Here is a 17,495-nt window from a genome sequence, read left to right on the forward strand (position 1 = left end):
TTGAATTGACAGGTTATACTCAAAGATAATATAAATTTTGGAAATATTGAGACTGAATTTTAAATTCATAAACTAGTTTCTTTTCATAATAATTTTTTAATTTTCTCTCTTATAAAATAAAATAATTACAGTCTAATTTTAATTGTTTTCATTTCAATTTTCTCTCATTTAAAACCTTTAAATTTAAAGGCTTTGAAGTTAGAATCCAATTTTTGAAACTGAATAATTTTGAATGAAATAATTATTTAATTGTTAATATCCTTCTAATTTAAGATTAAAGTTCAGAATAATAAAGTATTTCCATGCAAAATAGTTATGCTTAAGTTTAAACGCTTCTTTACATTTTGACATTGTCGACTTCTGAAAAGTTTCGAACAAAAAATTTCAGAACTATTACTCTGAACACTTTCCATTTTAAAATATCCCAGTTTAAAATTTCTAGCGGAAAGGTTGCCAATAATTTATTAATTTAATACTTGAAATACTTAGAACTGCAATATTATAATGTAAAATTAAGGCAGTTTTAATGCATTTCAAAAAGTAACTCCTCCTACCGCCTATAATTTTGCGTGATATAATATATTTCATTAAATTGTTTTAAGCTTCTAAGTTCTGACAAACCTTTCCCATAAATAAAGTCACTTTTGTTCCCTGTTTTCCATACAGTGGCCACCCTGACAATTGCTTCAAAAATTATTCACATTCCAGACTTTTCGTTGGATTTTGTATAATTTTCAAATTAATTTAATTTACTTATTAGAATACTGCACAATGTCGGATACTCCTGGTAAGAGGGCTCAGTAAATCACGAGGAGATTATTTTAATATAATTTCTTTTCTAGATATATTCTTTATTATTATGAGTCAGTTATGATTCTAATTACTTTCCTGAGTTATTTGTTGAATTTACCTAATTATTATAAAAATCGAAGAGAAAATTTTCTTAAATTACTGCAGCTTATTCGAATACTCTCCATTGTTGTAGACAAGAAACAACCCACATAGCTGGATTCAATAAAACTGTTAATATGCGTATTGTAGTGGAAGGTGGGGCGAGACGGAGCACAAAATCTTTGACGCTTATTAGGCTCTAACATGTAAGAACTTGTAGAAACAATTATTAGTTACAATTTTCTTCAATTTATCATTTACAAGTTGCACGTATGTTTTGCTAAATGAAGCGAAATAATTTGTAAGCCAACTCGAATAGATATAATGCTGAAATACGTACTTTAACCAGAAAATAACCTAAAGAATTGAGGGAGAGGAAGGATAAACGGCATTGAAGGAATTTAAATTAATACAAATTTATCTGAAAATCAAATTTCACGAAACAAATCCATATTACTTGAAAGCTACGTAGATAAAAGGATGAAAAAACGAATTTTGAATAGAACATGAGTGAGTCAGTGCGTCAGTGAGCGAGTGAGTGGGTGGATGATTAACAGAGAAGAAGAGAGAGCAAATGAATAAGTGATCCATGTAAATATTGAAAATAATGAAGTGTGTGGGAGCGAGAATGAAGGTGAGAGCGAGTGAGTGAGTGAGTGTGTTAGTGAATGAGTAAGTGAGGGAGGGAGGGTGGGAGGGAGTGAGTAAGTGAGTGAGTGAGTTAGGCAAAGCATTATCGTATGTGCAACTATTATTAGTACATAATCTAGATTTATTGTTCAAGACAGCAGATCACTTTAACGACAAAATAACCTAAACGGCAGTAATACAAAAAAAAATTGATTGCGCTAAGCAATAGAGTACTAGTGGCATATTTGACTAATTCAAGTAGTTGGACCTACTACCTGTTTTTCAATGAATGATGATTAAAGGCAGTTCTATAAGCTGTTCTACGTTAGGTGGCTAAAATTTTATCTGTCCCCGTTTTGCCATTGTTTATTACGTATTCAATACAAAATAGAGAGGACTGTTTATCTCCAAATGTTAAATAAAGGAGACGACCTATTTCATGTAAAACTTTAGGCTACAAAGCGAGATATACAGTAGTGTTCATGTGTGCCTTGTCTATGAGATTGGCTGCTTGTATATTTTTAAATGTAAAATTGAAATCACAGTCTACTTTATCAAATAAGGCACACATGAACACAACTGTATTATGCATGAATACGCCATTACGTTTTTTAAACAGATAAGTGGTATTCATTAAGTAACCTAATGTTTTATTTGTAACCGATCGCTTTTTTGTAAGCACATACTTATTTCTCTTTTGTATTTTGTATAAATAACAAAAGATGGAGTTTCGAAGACAGATCGCCTGCTATGTATGCAAAGTGGGATATAATCCTTAGCGAATGCAACGAATAAATGACATGGAAGAAGAAAATAAACAGCAAGTTGCAATTACACGAAAGGATGCTTTCAATCATTCACCTCTTCGCTTGAATAATGAATCTAGATTATGTATTAATTGTAACAGATCCATATGAGATTAAATACGTGCTGTAGTAGGTATTACAAGTACAATGCGCTTAGATGTGTTAACGCAAACGGCAAGTGCATCTTGCTTAGCATGCAATGCTAGAAAAAATGTAGAAAGGTTGTCTATAGAGTGTAGGGTAGATATTTTTTTTCGTAACATTTATGTTCCGGATAATGTTAGAAGTTGTGCACATCACTTGGACGAAAAGGGATGCTTCCCGAGATTAATTCTGGAAGGTCTCAGATAAGTTAATCGACCATATGTAATAAAAGGACAAGAGTTACAGAGATTTTTGAAACAACTAAGGCATGTGGCGAATAATTAAAATCAGTTTAAAAATGAGAGTTCTCTCACTGACGAAGAATTCAAATGTATTTCGCCAATTTGCAAAGAACAATTCTCACTTCTTACGTACTGTGATCCTGTACCTCCAGAGGGAGGTCACAGATACATATGTAGAAAAGACAAATGTGGTAACAGACAAATCTGAGTAATCGGATGTTCGTATGCCGAACTGACATTTTTTACGCGAACAGAACGTACTAAATCGTCCTTTCCCTTGTAGCATATAATTATACGACCAAATAACCATATATAAGGCAGTAACAAATTATATTTCACAAGAAAGATGTCACCGATCACAAGATTCAGCTCTTTGTTGAACCATTTGTAGCGTTTTTGTAAAAACTGTAAATAATCAACAGCTCATCTTCTCCAGTAAATATCTGAAATTTTTTGTACTAACTGCTATCGATTTAAACGATTTTCCGAAGGAAATTCCAAAAAGGGTTCTGGAATGCTGGACAAAGGGGCTCCAATCAGAAAATGTCCAGGTGTAAGATAGGAAAAATCTTTAGGATCATTAGAAAAATGGGCAATAGGACGGGAATCTAGGCAAGCTTGTACACGAGTAAGAAGGGTATAAAACTCTTTGTATGTAAGAGTATGTGCACCTACAATTCTTTTCAGATGGTATGTAAAACTCTCTATTTCAGCCTGTCACAAACCGCCAAAATGACGAGCGAAAGGATGTATGAAATGCCAAAAATGACCTTGAATTGCGTACTCATTATGCAAATTAGCATCCAGTCTAAGATTCAAAATTCTATTTTTTAATTCCGGGCAGCAACGTGAAATGTCGTACCATTATCACTGTACAAGTGTACAGGTCTTCCTCGCCTTGAAGAAAATTTCTGAAAGGCGGCGAGGACAGCGGCAGATGAATAATCAGAAACGAGTTCTAAATGAACAGCTCGCGTACAACAGCAGGCGAAAAGCGCAACGTAAGTTTTTTAACTTTTTCTGCCACGACCGAAGCAAAGCGAACATCAAATGGGTGTGCACAGTCCACACTAGAATGTGTGAATGGGCGATGTGGGGTCACTCTAAATTCAGGTAAGCCCCCCATAAGTTGTTGAGACAGAGCTGCTCTTTCACGTGTGCACTCCAGGCAACCTTTGATCAGTCGTTAAACCAAAGAGTGAGCTCCTAAAGTCCAGTAACGCTGTCTGGGCGTATGTCAAGTTAATTGCTGACCACCGTGTAAAGATCGAAGGCGAGCATGTGTGGCAAAAAGCTCACTTATGTGGTGACGTAGTCTTCCACCTAGCCTTAAGAGATAATTGGAATCCACAAATGGATTCAAACTTTTTAATAGCGAGTTTTTTGCAACCACCTTATTTTCTTCGTTCAAAGCTTTTATCTTACTAGAAAGGGATTCACCTGGACAAATTTAATCCAAAATATAACAGCTTGTTGGATTTCAGTCGCATGAAGAGAAATGGTTGAAAATTTAAGTTTAGGCTTATTACGTTTTGAGTGCTTTAACACAAAGGCATTAATAAACCCTTTACAATGGGTCGTTACGCGAAGCAATCTTTGCCAAGAGGAGAATTTAAGCATCAAGTATAATGGACTTTTGATCACACTCAAATCATGATGACTCTCTAGTGGCCGCTGTTCTAAATTCGATTGCGAAGGGGGGTGCGAGGTGATATTCGGACCATTTTGAGGAATGCAAAGTTAGCCAAGGTGGGCCTTGCCACCATGAGTAATGCCTTATCAATTTTCTCGGGCGTGAGTCCCCGAGTAGCGCAGTCGGCCGCATTATATTTATTAGAAATGTATCGCCATTTCGCGTGAGGTACCAGCTAATTAATTAGAGAAACTTTATTAGCAACAAACACAGGCCAAATGGAAGGATGTTTTCCTCGCCAAGCCAAAACTGCTACGGAATCAGTGTGATAGTGAAAAGGTGTTTTATCTAATGACATAGTTTTCATGACAAACTTAAGTGTCTTCTTTAGCAACGCAGCTCCACACACTTCTAAACGAGAAATTGATACATATTTTACAGGAGCTACTTTAGATTTAGCCATTAGTGGACAAACATGAGCCTCCTTTAAATCTTCACTAAGAATTCTAATCTAAACGGAAGCTGAATCAGTTTTTGACGAAGCGTCAGAAAAGCCATGAAGCTCGAACTCAGAGTTTGTCTGCAATTGTCGTGTCCATCTCGGGACTTTAAGTGCTTATAATTTTTTCACAGAACCATGATAATTTAACCATTGAATTTCAAGATCATCAGGTAGTCTGTCGTCCCAGTCGAGTTTACGCAGCCAAAGTTCCTGCATTGCAATTTTTGCCACTATTATGACTGGAGTTATCTAACCCATGGGATCATACAACTAAGCTATTAATGAAAGTACAATCCGTTTTGTTGGATTTTCGACTAAAGGAGAAGTCAGTTTAAAAAGAAATGAATCAGACCTTCGTGTTCTCCCGAGGGACAATCTTCCAATAGTTCGGGTTCATTTGCGGCTCATTTTCGCAAATGGAAACTGCCAGCTTTTAATAACAGAGTTACCTGAGCTCGCGCCTATTTAGCCTCAATCTAACTATCTGCACCAAACAAAACATCATCCATGTAAATATTATTTTCTAATATAGTTTGGGCGAAAGGAAATCTATTTCCTTCATCATAAGCTAACTGCTTAAACACTTGTTAGCCCAATAAGGAGTACAGGAAGTGTCGTAAGTACCGGTTAAAAGTCTATAAGCGATGAGCCTTTTATCAGGAAAAATCCAGACAATTCGTTGATAGTCGCAATCCCGAGGGTCAACTAGAATTTCTCTAAAAAATTTTTCAATGTCAGCCATACAAATAAAACGACATGATCTCCAATTTATTATGATTGAAACCAAATCATTCAAAATCTTGGAACCGATGTGAAGATGAGAATTCAAGGAAGAATTATTGGAAGTTAAACTGAAAGCATTGAAAACATCCCTTAACTTAGTAGTGGAACTACCTTCTCTTAAGATAGGGTGATGAGGCTAATACACAGTTTTTGGAAAACTATCCAATTCCTTTTCTTAAATAAGTTTTTGAGAGGTAAGGGTAGCATGTAACGTCCGACTTTTGTTCGTTGGTAATTCGTGTCGAAATGCTCATTACAAAACATTTCGTCATCTATCGAAGTATTTTTAAATGGAACTTCCTCCAACACATTAGGAAGATTTATAAAGGCTTGTAAATGAGTTTAGATTAAAGCTCTCTTGTTTTCAAATCTGGTCTTTAGCGACTCTCAAGTGGAGATAAAATTAGCATCAGTTATCGAAACATGTCTTAAAAACCTTTAGTTTCGCCCTTTAAGGACAATTTCAAATAGTGTAATCTTGTTACATTTGACAAGGAATCGTTTTGCATTATTAAAGCATTAAATAAATCGCGGAAATTCTCCCAATCCTTTTAGTCTCCTGAAAACTCCTGTAAAGTGATTTGAGAAAGTTTAACAGGAAAGGAATCATGACGAATAGTTTGAGAATGATTTAAACTTTCATTAGCCTTAGTCTCAGGAGTAAGTAAGACCAATTAATTATATATAAAATCTCGCGCAATGAGATAAGCATCTTCAATAGCGAGATATTTAGACTTTGTGAAATAGTCCAATTTCTCACGCTCAGTCGAAGTAATTCCAGATTTAACTTCTAGATGCAGGGCTTCACAACTTTTCCAGCGTTGGCCAAGAAGCTCTATCCGTGATTTGACAGTAGCCACTGTTAGATTGGCTTTTCCAATTTTCTTAAAATTTGTTTCAGTGCGTAGAATCGCCTGAGAAATCTCTGCTAACTCAGAGAATATTGCATCCCTTTTAACAAAAGGAGAAATTTAAATTGACAGTTGCTAAAAATTGAGCTAAAATTGAAAAGTCTTAATTTGCAAACTAAAGAACTGATTTACTTTAGGTTTCAAGTGCTCTGACAAGGCGAGTAAATTTCAGTGTGCGAGAGCATAATTATTAATAAACTGTCCATAAATCATCACTGAAATACTACGGTTTGAATTATTATTTTGTTCGCCAGAACGAGCCTCTCTCATAATGGGTAAATTAAAGTTGTCATCTTACCACTGGAGAAGGTTAGAAATCGATGAAATCTAAAATTAAATGTGTTGACAGTCGTCAAAATATCAGCGGGCAGACTTGTTATTTCTTCCTTTAAGTGAAGAATAATGAAAGGCCGACCAAGTGAAGAATGACAGCATGAAAGAGTACAGTACAGAATGTTTGCAGAGGGACCACTGCCTTACAGTACGTGCGAAGATCTTGTCACCAGCTTATATCCTTGCTATGTGACCTTAAGCCGTCATATTTCCCACCTACTTCCTGTGCTTTCACTTAATAAAATTTCTTACTTTGGTCTTTTTTGTATCAATTTTACACTTTTGAATGTATTTTTCCGATCTTCAATCCGTCTCGAAGGACCGTTTTGTTTAATGTTTATGTTTGAAAATAATTTATTTTGCCAGATCAGGACTAGACAGAGAAGAATCGTTAGAAATAATTAATAGTTCAATTTTTATTTTGAGTAAAGAATACTTGGCAGGCTAAGACCATTTTTGAGAACCACACAGGCCACTCACTCGTTTATATAGACATTTTGTAACGTGTAAGATTTAATGTCTTTATTGAGTTAATCACTTCACTGATCCGAAAAGGTCGGACAACGATCTGTCGCGATTGGTGTGTGTACCTAAACGATTTACTATCAACTTTTGATGCTCTATAGCGTCAAAACGGCCAATTCGTTTAGTTCCGCGAAATCCTTTAATTCCGTGAATTCCTTGAATTCCAGTAATTCAGTAATTTTCTTGTTCAAAATTTTCGTATTATAAACGCTCTAATACGCATATTGGAATGCTGGACGGTGACTTCACGTTATACAATGCTTACAATACATGTATTGAAATTTCGTTATTCGAATACCATGTTTGCAATTTTATCTTACTTTTGTATTGTAGAAGTCTTGTAGAAGTTTTGTAGAATTCCAATCATTTTTAACAGTGTATTGTTACTCTAGGAAACTTAGGTGATTTCAGCCATTTTTCCTGTTACTGATGAGCATTAGGGACGTCAAATAAACAAAATGGCCATTTTTTCGTCATTTTTGTTTATTTATAAAAAATTGTAAAGCTAATTAAAAAATCAGGATCGACAACTTTCTTAGAAAACTTAACAGTTTTTTTCCAAATCTTTCTTGTTCCAATCGCTCAATATTTGTGAGCTGTACGTTACTTTGATTTAAAAATCTGCTTTTTTCCCACTGTGGGGCGGGAATGTGAAAATGAGATCATATGACTTCCATATAACACAACGCTTCCGAAGGTTGGATGAACCTCTCAGCATAAAACACTAACCAGCTATGACTCTCGGTTGAAACTAATACCACCCCACCCCACCCTAAAACCTCATTAATCGAATTTTCGTGTGTCATTGAGGTGGGGATTTAATTTACAAGTTGAAGAAAGGTAAGGCTGATGTGTAGACCGTATGTGCTACGTTTAAATTGTATAAATAAAATTGGAAATGAGCAATTTCAGTTTTTGAAAAACCGTCAGAAGTTGCAGTAAAATGTTTAATAACCATTTTTTAAAAGAATATGCATTTTTTAAAGCGAAAATGAAACTACGCCTGTTTTAATATTAATGCATGTTATGAACTGTGATAATATACATTTATGGAAATGATATACAAGTTGAGATACAAATTCGAGTGCGAAGCACGAGATACCTCATAAGAATGTATTCATTAAATACGAAGGAGCTTTAGCAAAAAAAAGTCACTATCACCAAATTACTGTTGTTGATGATTTGACCTTTAATTTTAAAAGATCTGTGCACAAATGTGGAGGGTAATAAAAAGACCGATCGCGGAGCTCAAGGTAAATACATTATCGAGCGCGGAGAAATTGTCAAATCGATTATAATAAAACAATTAATTACACTTTATTTATATTTCTCAAGTATAGTTTTCACATTCATACAAAAAAATGTGAAAGCACGTGAATATGTGCATATTTATGGTCGTGCAGAAATTGCGTTAAAAATCGTGTTATGTAGGTGGGAGGAGGCAAAGAGTAATGTATGCTGGCTTACTACTTTATCAAAAAATAAGTCTTCTGTTAAAAACTTCAGTTGAAACAACCAAAGATTTCAAAGTTGAACTATTTCATTGAGAATTATTAAGATTTCTTTAGGGATTCATTTATTTTGTTGATAATTCGACTTTCTTGGTTAATTTTAATTGTGTTTTTGTTTTAATCAAACAATTGTTTGACTGAAATATCAAGTATTATATTTCTTCTTGAAATGTATGTTTGTTGGCTAAAAATTCAACTTCTTGCTTGAAAGTTAATCTAATTTTTTTTTAATTCATTTTTTGCTTGAGGATTCGTGTAATATTAGTAGAAAATAAAACTCTTAGTTATGAATAAATTTGGTTGCTGCAAAGTCATATTTTGAAACAAAAATTCAACTGATTAGTACAAAGATAGTCTTTTTGCTTGGAAACTACAACTATGTGGTCGGAATTTTTTTTAACTATTCAATTTTTTTAAGTAATACATTCAAGGCTACAAATGTAACTATTCAGTTTAAAAATCGTCTTTATTGATTGAAAATAAATATTCTTGGTTGAAAATTTAACTATTTCATTCAAAATGGGTGCATTTTTACATAGTTCTTTATCCATTTCTCGTATTTTTTGAAAGAAAATAAATTTCTTTGTTAAAAATGCAACTATTTAGTTGAGAATTTATCGGCTTCGGTTAAGGATTCACCTATTTTGTTGAATATTAGTATTTACTGGTTAAATTCAATAGCGTTTTATTCAACATTAAAATATTTTTTGGTAGAGATATAAACTGTTGTATTTTTATTGAAAATTCATCAGGTTAAATTATTTTTTTGGAAATTTATCGTTAAAATTAAGTTTCGCTTGAAAAATGTATCTCCGATTGAAAATGAAACTACGTTGATTAAACTTCCCCTGTTCGAAGTAAAAATTAACTTTTCTATTCTAAAATTCAAATATTTGGCTGAAAATTAAACTGGTGTGTGAAATAAGCGCCTTTTGGTTTTGAAAATTAATCAACTTAATCGAAAATTAATTATAATTATTAATAATTATCAATAACTATTAACTATAAACGAGCGCATTACCGATTTTCTCTGAGTTTGAACCTAACTATGGTACCTGTGCCACGGCCGGTAAGATAGAAACCACAAGATAAATAAATTGTTACCATCCAGGGATAAGAATTCAAGAGAATACCGATAATTTAACATATGCTCAGTCAATGATAAGATGTAATTGCAGATTCTGCCACTATAAAATTATTACAATTATAACTATTAGCATGCGAATGTATTCATAATCTTAATCAATTACAAAACAACCAATTCAAAGATAAATTCAAATATATGGATTACGAGTACACACATGAGATTGACTTAAATTAATCGATTAAAGTTGTATGGTTAACCATCAGCCACCTGCGAAGGTACAAGTGAAAGAACATGCAGGCATTCAGACGACGTAGTAATCAAAATGTCCCAGTTCATGCAGGCGCAGATCCAGAGAAGGGCTTTGGGAGGGGCCACACAATAATTACCCTCTCCCCTCCACTCTCAAGGGGGAGGTTAATAATAATTTTAAAGTTATTTTTCAACCGTTTCAAATCCGGGATGAGGTAGATTTTTTCTTTTTCTTAAAAAATTATTTGTATGAGAAAATCGTTTCAACGAAGCAAAACTTGTATTATTTATAAATGAGCGCTATCATTTTCAAAGTCCTAAATTGAAGAATAAATCAACAACTTTATAAATTGTCAAAAATTATATCATTTTAAGCAATTTTAAGTTAAAAGCATTAAAAACTGAAAGATTAACATTTTTTATCGAACACTTTTGTAAATTAGAAGTTAAATTATTTTAATTTTGAGCCGTTGCAAATGAATAATTGTTTAATTGTTATTTATAAATAGAAAATTTTTTTACTTTAAACTTTTAAAACATTTGATAAAAGTATATTTTCTTACTAAAAAATCACTTTAAATATTTCCAGGTACCTTACAAAAATACTTCATTTCGAAATCTTTTAAAATGCCTAAAAACCTACCAAATTTTGTGTTAAAATCTTTGAAAATCTACATTTTCTTTTAAATGCTTTGCAATCTTTACATTATTATTTTTACAGTTTTGGACATTTTTAAAAATCTTTTTAAATATTCTCTTGAAATCTTAAAAAATCTACATTTTGTTTAAAATTTTTTGACATCCTTTAAAGTTTCAACTTATTTTTGAACTTGTTCGAAACTTCTAGATATCTCTTAAACTTATTCCTATTTTTTTTAAATTCATAACTATTAAATTGTTATTTATTTATAAAAATTTACTATTTTTTGAAATATTCCTCAATATTATGCTGAAATTAATGTTTTGAAATAAAAAAACCATTTTGAATTTTACCAGGAATCCTAAGACAATTTTCTTACTATATTAAAACCTTTCATAATCCTTAAAAGGTTCACAATTTTAATTAAAAAAGTTAACAGTATTTTCTCAACTTACTCGCATTTCTTCTACAGAAACAGAACAATAAAATTAACATTGTGACGTTCTAAGTTTGACTTTAGCTCTCTGAAATTTTAACGAATCAAGGCTTTCTGTTTCAAACAATTAAGTTTCGAATTGTTTAGTTTTCAATATTCCATTTTGAATGAACACTCAAACATTGCTGACTATTAAAAAATTGCTCTTTTTCTTAATTAAAAATGTTTACATTCAAAAGGTTCAAAATGTTATATTTTTTACTGAAACAACAGAATATTTATAAAGTTACAGTCGGAAGTTTACGTTTAATTAACTACTAAGGCTTTTGAATTGAAGCAGTTCAATTTTTAACGTAAAAATCTGTAAATTGTTTAATTTTAACTGATTTAGATTCGTCCCATAAAATCATTCAATTACACAGCCACACAAAAAAAAGTTTGCGGATCTGGTAACAAGACACACGTATTCCTATGGATTTAGGGGCGTTGAATTCAAATTCGGTATAAAAAATCACCCATCACGTTATGGTTGAGCCATAAACTCAAAAAATGACGAAAAATCATGCACTGAGGCAAATAAATTTCAAAATAATGCCAGTGATGCAAATTTTCACTTCAAAAACATGTCGGCAACTGTGAAGGATCAACCCTTGCCTGATATCAACTTATTTAACATAACTTTACCCAACAGAACGTGACCTCACCTAACCTGAATTAACATAAATTTATTGAACTACACGTAAAGCTCTGGAAGCATATTTTCCCAGTAGCAAATGTGTGCTACATCGAATGGGTCAACGTTGTCCCGTTGTATTTTCGGTACCGTTTGAATCAGCTTGTGCTTAACCTGCAAAGAGGTCAAACCTATCCTAACCTAAAAAAACCTGACCTAACCTAACATAACCTAACCTAACTTAACTTCACGTAACACAATTAAACTAATTGTGTTGTCCCGTTGTGTTTGTGGTACCGTTTCAATCAGCTTCGGCTTAACCTACATAGAGGTTTAACCTATCCTAACAAAACCTGACCTAACCTAACCCAGCCGAATGAAATTCAACACACGTGTAGCTATGTAAGCGTACGGTTCTCAGTCTTAAATGTGCGCTATATTTAATAGGTTAACTCGATCTTAACCTACAAATAAATCTAACTTAACAGAACCTAACGAAGTTTTGCTTAACGCAACACAACTTAACTTAAGTGTTCCCGTTGTAACACAATAAAATTCATTTCAGTGTACTACAGGTGGTTAAAAATTTAGACGCACATTAGGCTCTGTTAAGTTAGATTCATTTGTAGGTTAAGATCGAGTTAACCTATTAAATATAGCAGACATTTAAGACTGAGAACCGTACGCTTGCATAGCTAAACGTGTGGTTGAATTTCATTCGGCTAGGTTAGGTTAGGTCAGGTTTTGTTAGGATAGGTTAAACCTCTATGTAGGTTAAGCCGAAGCTGAATGAAATGGTACCGCAAACACAACGAGTTTAATTGTGTTAAGTGAAGTTAAGTTAGGTTAGGTTAGATCAGGTTTTTTTAAGGTTAGGATAGGTTTCACCTCTTTGCAGGTTAAGCCCAAGCTGATTCAAACGGTACCGCAAACACAACGGGACAACACAATCAGTTTAATTGTGTTCCGTGAGGTTAGGTTAGGTTAGGCTAGGTTAGATTTATTTCTAGGTTAGGCTCGAGTTTACCCATTCGATGTAGCACAAATTTTCTACTGGAAAAATATGCTTCCAGAGCTTTACGTGTAGATCAATAAATTTCTGTTAATTCAGGTTAGATGAGGTCAGGTTCTGTTGGGTAAAGTTATGTTAAATGAGTTGATATCAGGCAAGGGCTGATCCTTCACAGTTGTCGACATGTTTTTGAAGTGAAAATTTGCATCACTGGCATTATTTTGAAATTTATTTGCCTCAGTGCATGATTTTTCGTCATTGTTTGAGGTTATGGCTCAACCATGACGTAATTGGTGATTTTTGATACCATTTTTTGTGTGGCTGTGTTATTGTTCGATTTCGAATACGCGAACTACCGTTCAATTTTAAAAATCATTAATGAATTTATATTTACAGTTGATCTACTTACAACGTTTTTTGTCAAAAAATGGAAAATGTACCATAAAAAATGAAAATTTAAAATGGAAAATTGTTATGGTAAAAGATTTTAGAAAAATCCAAATTTAAGAAATTTAAATTAGACCAAAATCCAAATTAAAAACCCATTTAACATCCAATAATCAAATTGATGTAAAATCCTGTTAAATAAAACAAGAATCCAACGACCAAATTTGGAACACAACGAATAAACAAAATCCAAAAGTCCTATTGTAATCTGAAAAAAAATTCGGAAAAAAATAAAAAAGAGGAAAGAAAAATGAGAAGGCAGTCAACCACATCCTCTTCCTTCTCTTTTTCTTTCTTTCGACATTTTTATCATCATCAAATTAATATAAAATAAAAATAAAAATAAATAAATAAATTTGCATTACGAACGTTTCGGTACTCGTACAGTACCCTTATCAAGGCAAGAAAAATTAAAGTGGTAGAAAGTGACAGCACCCACGAACAGGTGCTCTCTCTTTGATACCTGAGAATCGAATGAGGATCAGTAGGCCAATCTGTTGTAAACACAATATAAATATCTGTCACAATCACATCAGAAATAGAGGAAGTAAAAGAAAATCAGAATTTATGAAACAGCCACGTTGAATGTAATTAATCATATTAGCATAACTTTTGTTCAACCCATCCAAATCGGTTTTAAATTAATAGATAACTTTTTTGTTTTTAAATATAAAGCATTTCAATTAATTCCCTTTTTGTCTCATTACTTTCACTATTCAAAATTCGAATATTCTCCCAGTCAAACTCATGGTCAACATCAACAAATGCCTTTGTATGGCTGGCAAAAACACTCTTCGCGCTCGATGTTGTATTTATCTCGTGCTTCGTGCTCGATGGTACATTTATCTCGGTCATTTATCTCGGTCTTTATATTTTCGCACATTCTTGCGTAAACATTTTAAAATTAAGACTCAAAACATCCACCACTGTAATTTTGTAATTGTGAATTTTCTTTCGTTAAATGAGTTTGAGCGCACCTACGGCACGCGACTGATGGCAATCGCACTTCGCACTTATTCTTTGCATTTCTTCCGCATTCGGGCACAGCCCTTTTAAAATCAAAGGTGAACGGACCGACAACTGTAATTTTTTTATTTTGAACTCTCTTTTGTTAAAGCTCTTTTGGCTTTAACGAACATATTATCATCACGTATCTCGTGTTTCACACTCGATTTTGTCCAAAATGTCAACTTTATATCAATTATAATACATTTTTTACGTAACTCTGCCTGGGATTACTTATTGAAAAATTGCAAGATAAAAATCAAATTGTATTTATCATGATTATTTTTGTATTTGTTTCTTATTTAACTTTAAATTGTATTCTAAGTTGCTGTGAAACATGCATCATTTCAATAAATGTATATCATTACAATTCATAATATGCATAAAAATTGAATCATACTAATTCTTATTTCCTTTTTTCCTTGTTTTCATAATTCTTTATTTTTAATGTTGTTTTTTACGATTAAATAAAAACTACTGCGCATCTGCATAGGGTCTAATAGAGGAACCTATATAGGCTCCTATATAGGAGCCTATGTCCTCTTTCGTCTTTTCTGTGCTTTTTTCAAAAAGTTCATTTTTTCATTTTTTATCTCATGTTTTACGATTAAAAGAAGATCTACTCGTCTAATCGAAAAATGAGTAATAAGAATTTATAGATATTTTTAGGCGAACAACTGTTGTCTGGGAATTTATGTTCATACCTTGTGTCGTTTTTTCAAACAAAAATTTAATATTTTTATTTAGAATATTATTTTTTACTACTAAAGCAAAAACTAACTGTCCTATCAAAAATGATAGCTCTTTTTTAGATGAACAATTTTTGTCTCATTTTTTTTCCTAGCTTATATCGAAAAGTGATTCATTGTCAACTTGTAGTTCTTTCCAGGGCACGCAATTTGAGCTTTTTCACTTTTTTCGTATCTTGCATAGTTTGACCAAAAAATGGGGTTTTTGAATTTTTCATTATTTTTGATACGATTAAATTTGGAATGTTCAAATCTTCGACCAAATTAAAAAAGTTGTGATTGTAGTCCTGTAGGGCTTTCAAAAATCAAAGTTTTTCTTCTCCTGGCTTTTTTCATATCATGCGTTGTTTGGCTTAAAATGTTCATTTCAGTTTTTTTTTTGGATTTTGAAAATACTCTAACTCTGATAATTTTCTTTTTGTAGAAAAAAGTCATTAGGATAAATTGTTTGAGTTTCTGAGTACTATGAACAACCGTACATAGAATTTTTAAATCTTGAAAAAATGTGGTTTCAAAATTTTTTTGTGTGATCAAATTGGAATTTTCAACTTTTTGACCAAATTGAAAAAGTTTTTATCATAATCTTGTAGGGCTTTCAAAAAGCAATGTTTTTCTTTCCCATACTTTTTTTCTTATCGTGCGTTGTTCGGTCTAAATTGTTCATTTTAGTTTTTTTTGGATTTGTAAAATGCTATAACTCTAGTAATTTTTGATTTTTCAAAAAAAGTCATTAGGATAAATTGTTAAGTTTTTTGAATACTATGAATAAACATGCAGAGAATTTTTGAATTTTTAAAAAAGTACATACATACATACATACATACATACAATCATACATACATACATACATACATACATACATACATACATACATGCATGCATACATACATGAATACAGACATACCGACAGACAGACACATTCGCAAAAACCTGTTTTTCGGATTCAATGGGTCTCAATACATAGACATTTGACAAAAACTAGAGGGGTCAAATTTTACACAAATCTAATACCTTCTCTGATAAGAATGTAAAAAGACGAAAGGAAGAAAAAGAGAAGGAAGGGGATGTGGTTGTCTACCTTCTCATTTTTCTTTCCTCTTTTTTATTTTTGTCCGAAAATTTCTTTTTTTGTTTTTTTCAGATTACAATAGGATTTTTGGTTTTTGTTTATTCGTTCTGGTCCACATTTGGTCGTTGGATTCTTATTTTATTCAACAGGATTGTGCATCAAGATTTTAGAATTACACATTGTAAAGCTAATTATTTCATGATTGAAAAAGTTAACAATTACGCTTAGCATTAAAAAAAAAGTTGAAATCAAACTTATTCCAAATTGTATTATATATATTGTGATATAAAATTCTTGATATTTCAAGTGATTGGAAAGATTTTTCTTTTAAAAACTTGTAAAATTCCCGGTCAACGAAAAAATTCACTATCACTTCCCGGTCTAAAATAGTTCTCGGTCATTTCCCAGTTTCTCGGTTCAGCGGTTGGTTACCCTGAATCATGATATTTCAGAACCTAATTTCTTTCTCCTCGAACGATAATACATATTTCATGCTTGGTGTCTTAACAATTTTTCATTAAAGAATCAATTAAAATAATACATAGCTAAATATTTGTGACATTTTTCCATTTCTTAAAACCACAATCTTCTGATTTTTAAGTCTTATTTTTTTGTAATGTATGCAATCACTAGTTGATTTTCGCCTTTCTTCAGTTCTTGGTATCAGCTTCAACTTTTGGTATCAAAACGGCAAACATTTTCTTTTTATAACGAAGCCAAGAATGAAGAATCTTGAAAAAAAAATCTTCAAAAGACTAAAGGCTCCTTAAAATAGCCGGAATACAGAAATAAAATATTTACCATTAGTGATTGTTGTAAGACGTAACCTCGCAAATCTCGCAATCAGCTGAGTTCGCTCCCTGTTACTTAAATGGTTATTCACAATTAAATGATGTCTCATACATCCACGAGAGAATTCGAGACCCTGATTGGCTGCGAGAATTACATGGTTGGGAATCTACATTGACGCAAGAGTGACAGCACCAGTGTTGGGAATACATTGTAACATTGATATACGTTACCAGAGTATCCGTACGTAACTACACGATATAAAATGGGCGATACATTTAAAATATACGCGTTGAGAATTGATGTTTTCTCTATAACTGTATTCAAGGACGAAATTCGTTTTTCAATATTACATATAATAAACTTTATTTATTTCATTTGCCAAATTCGAGTCTGGACTTTGGAGGGGGGCCAAGCCGCTGTGCCCC

At 32.5% G+C, this 17,495-nt stretch overlaps 1 protein-coding gene across 1 annotated transcript in view; it reads right to left on the reverse strand.

The window, feature by feature from the left end:
- Nucleotides 1-17,495, reverse strand: part of LOC117169598 — a 394,158-nt gene that overhangs the window by 149,638 nt on the left and 227,025 nt on the right. The window lies entirely within an intron of this gene.

This window comes from Belonocnema kinseyi, chromosome 3, assembly GCF_010883055.1.
Source record: "Belonocnema kinseyi isolate 2016_QV_RU_SX_M_011 chromosome 3, B_treatae_v1, whole genome shotgun sequence".
Lineage (NCBI taxonomy): Eukaryota > Metazoa > Arthropoda > Insecta > Hymenoptera > Cynipidae > Belonocnema > Belonocnema kinseyi.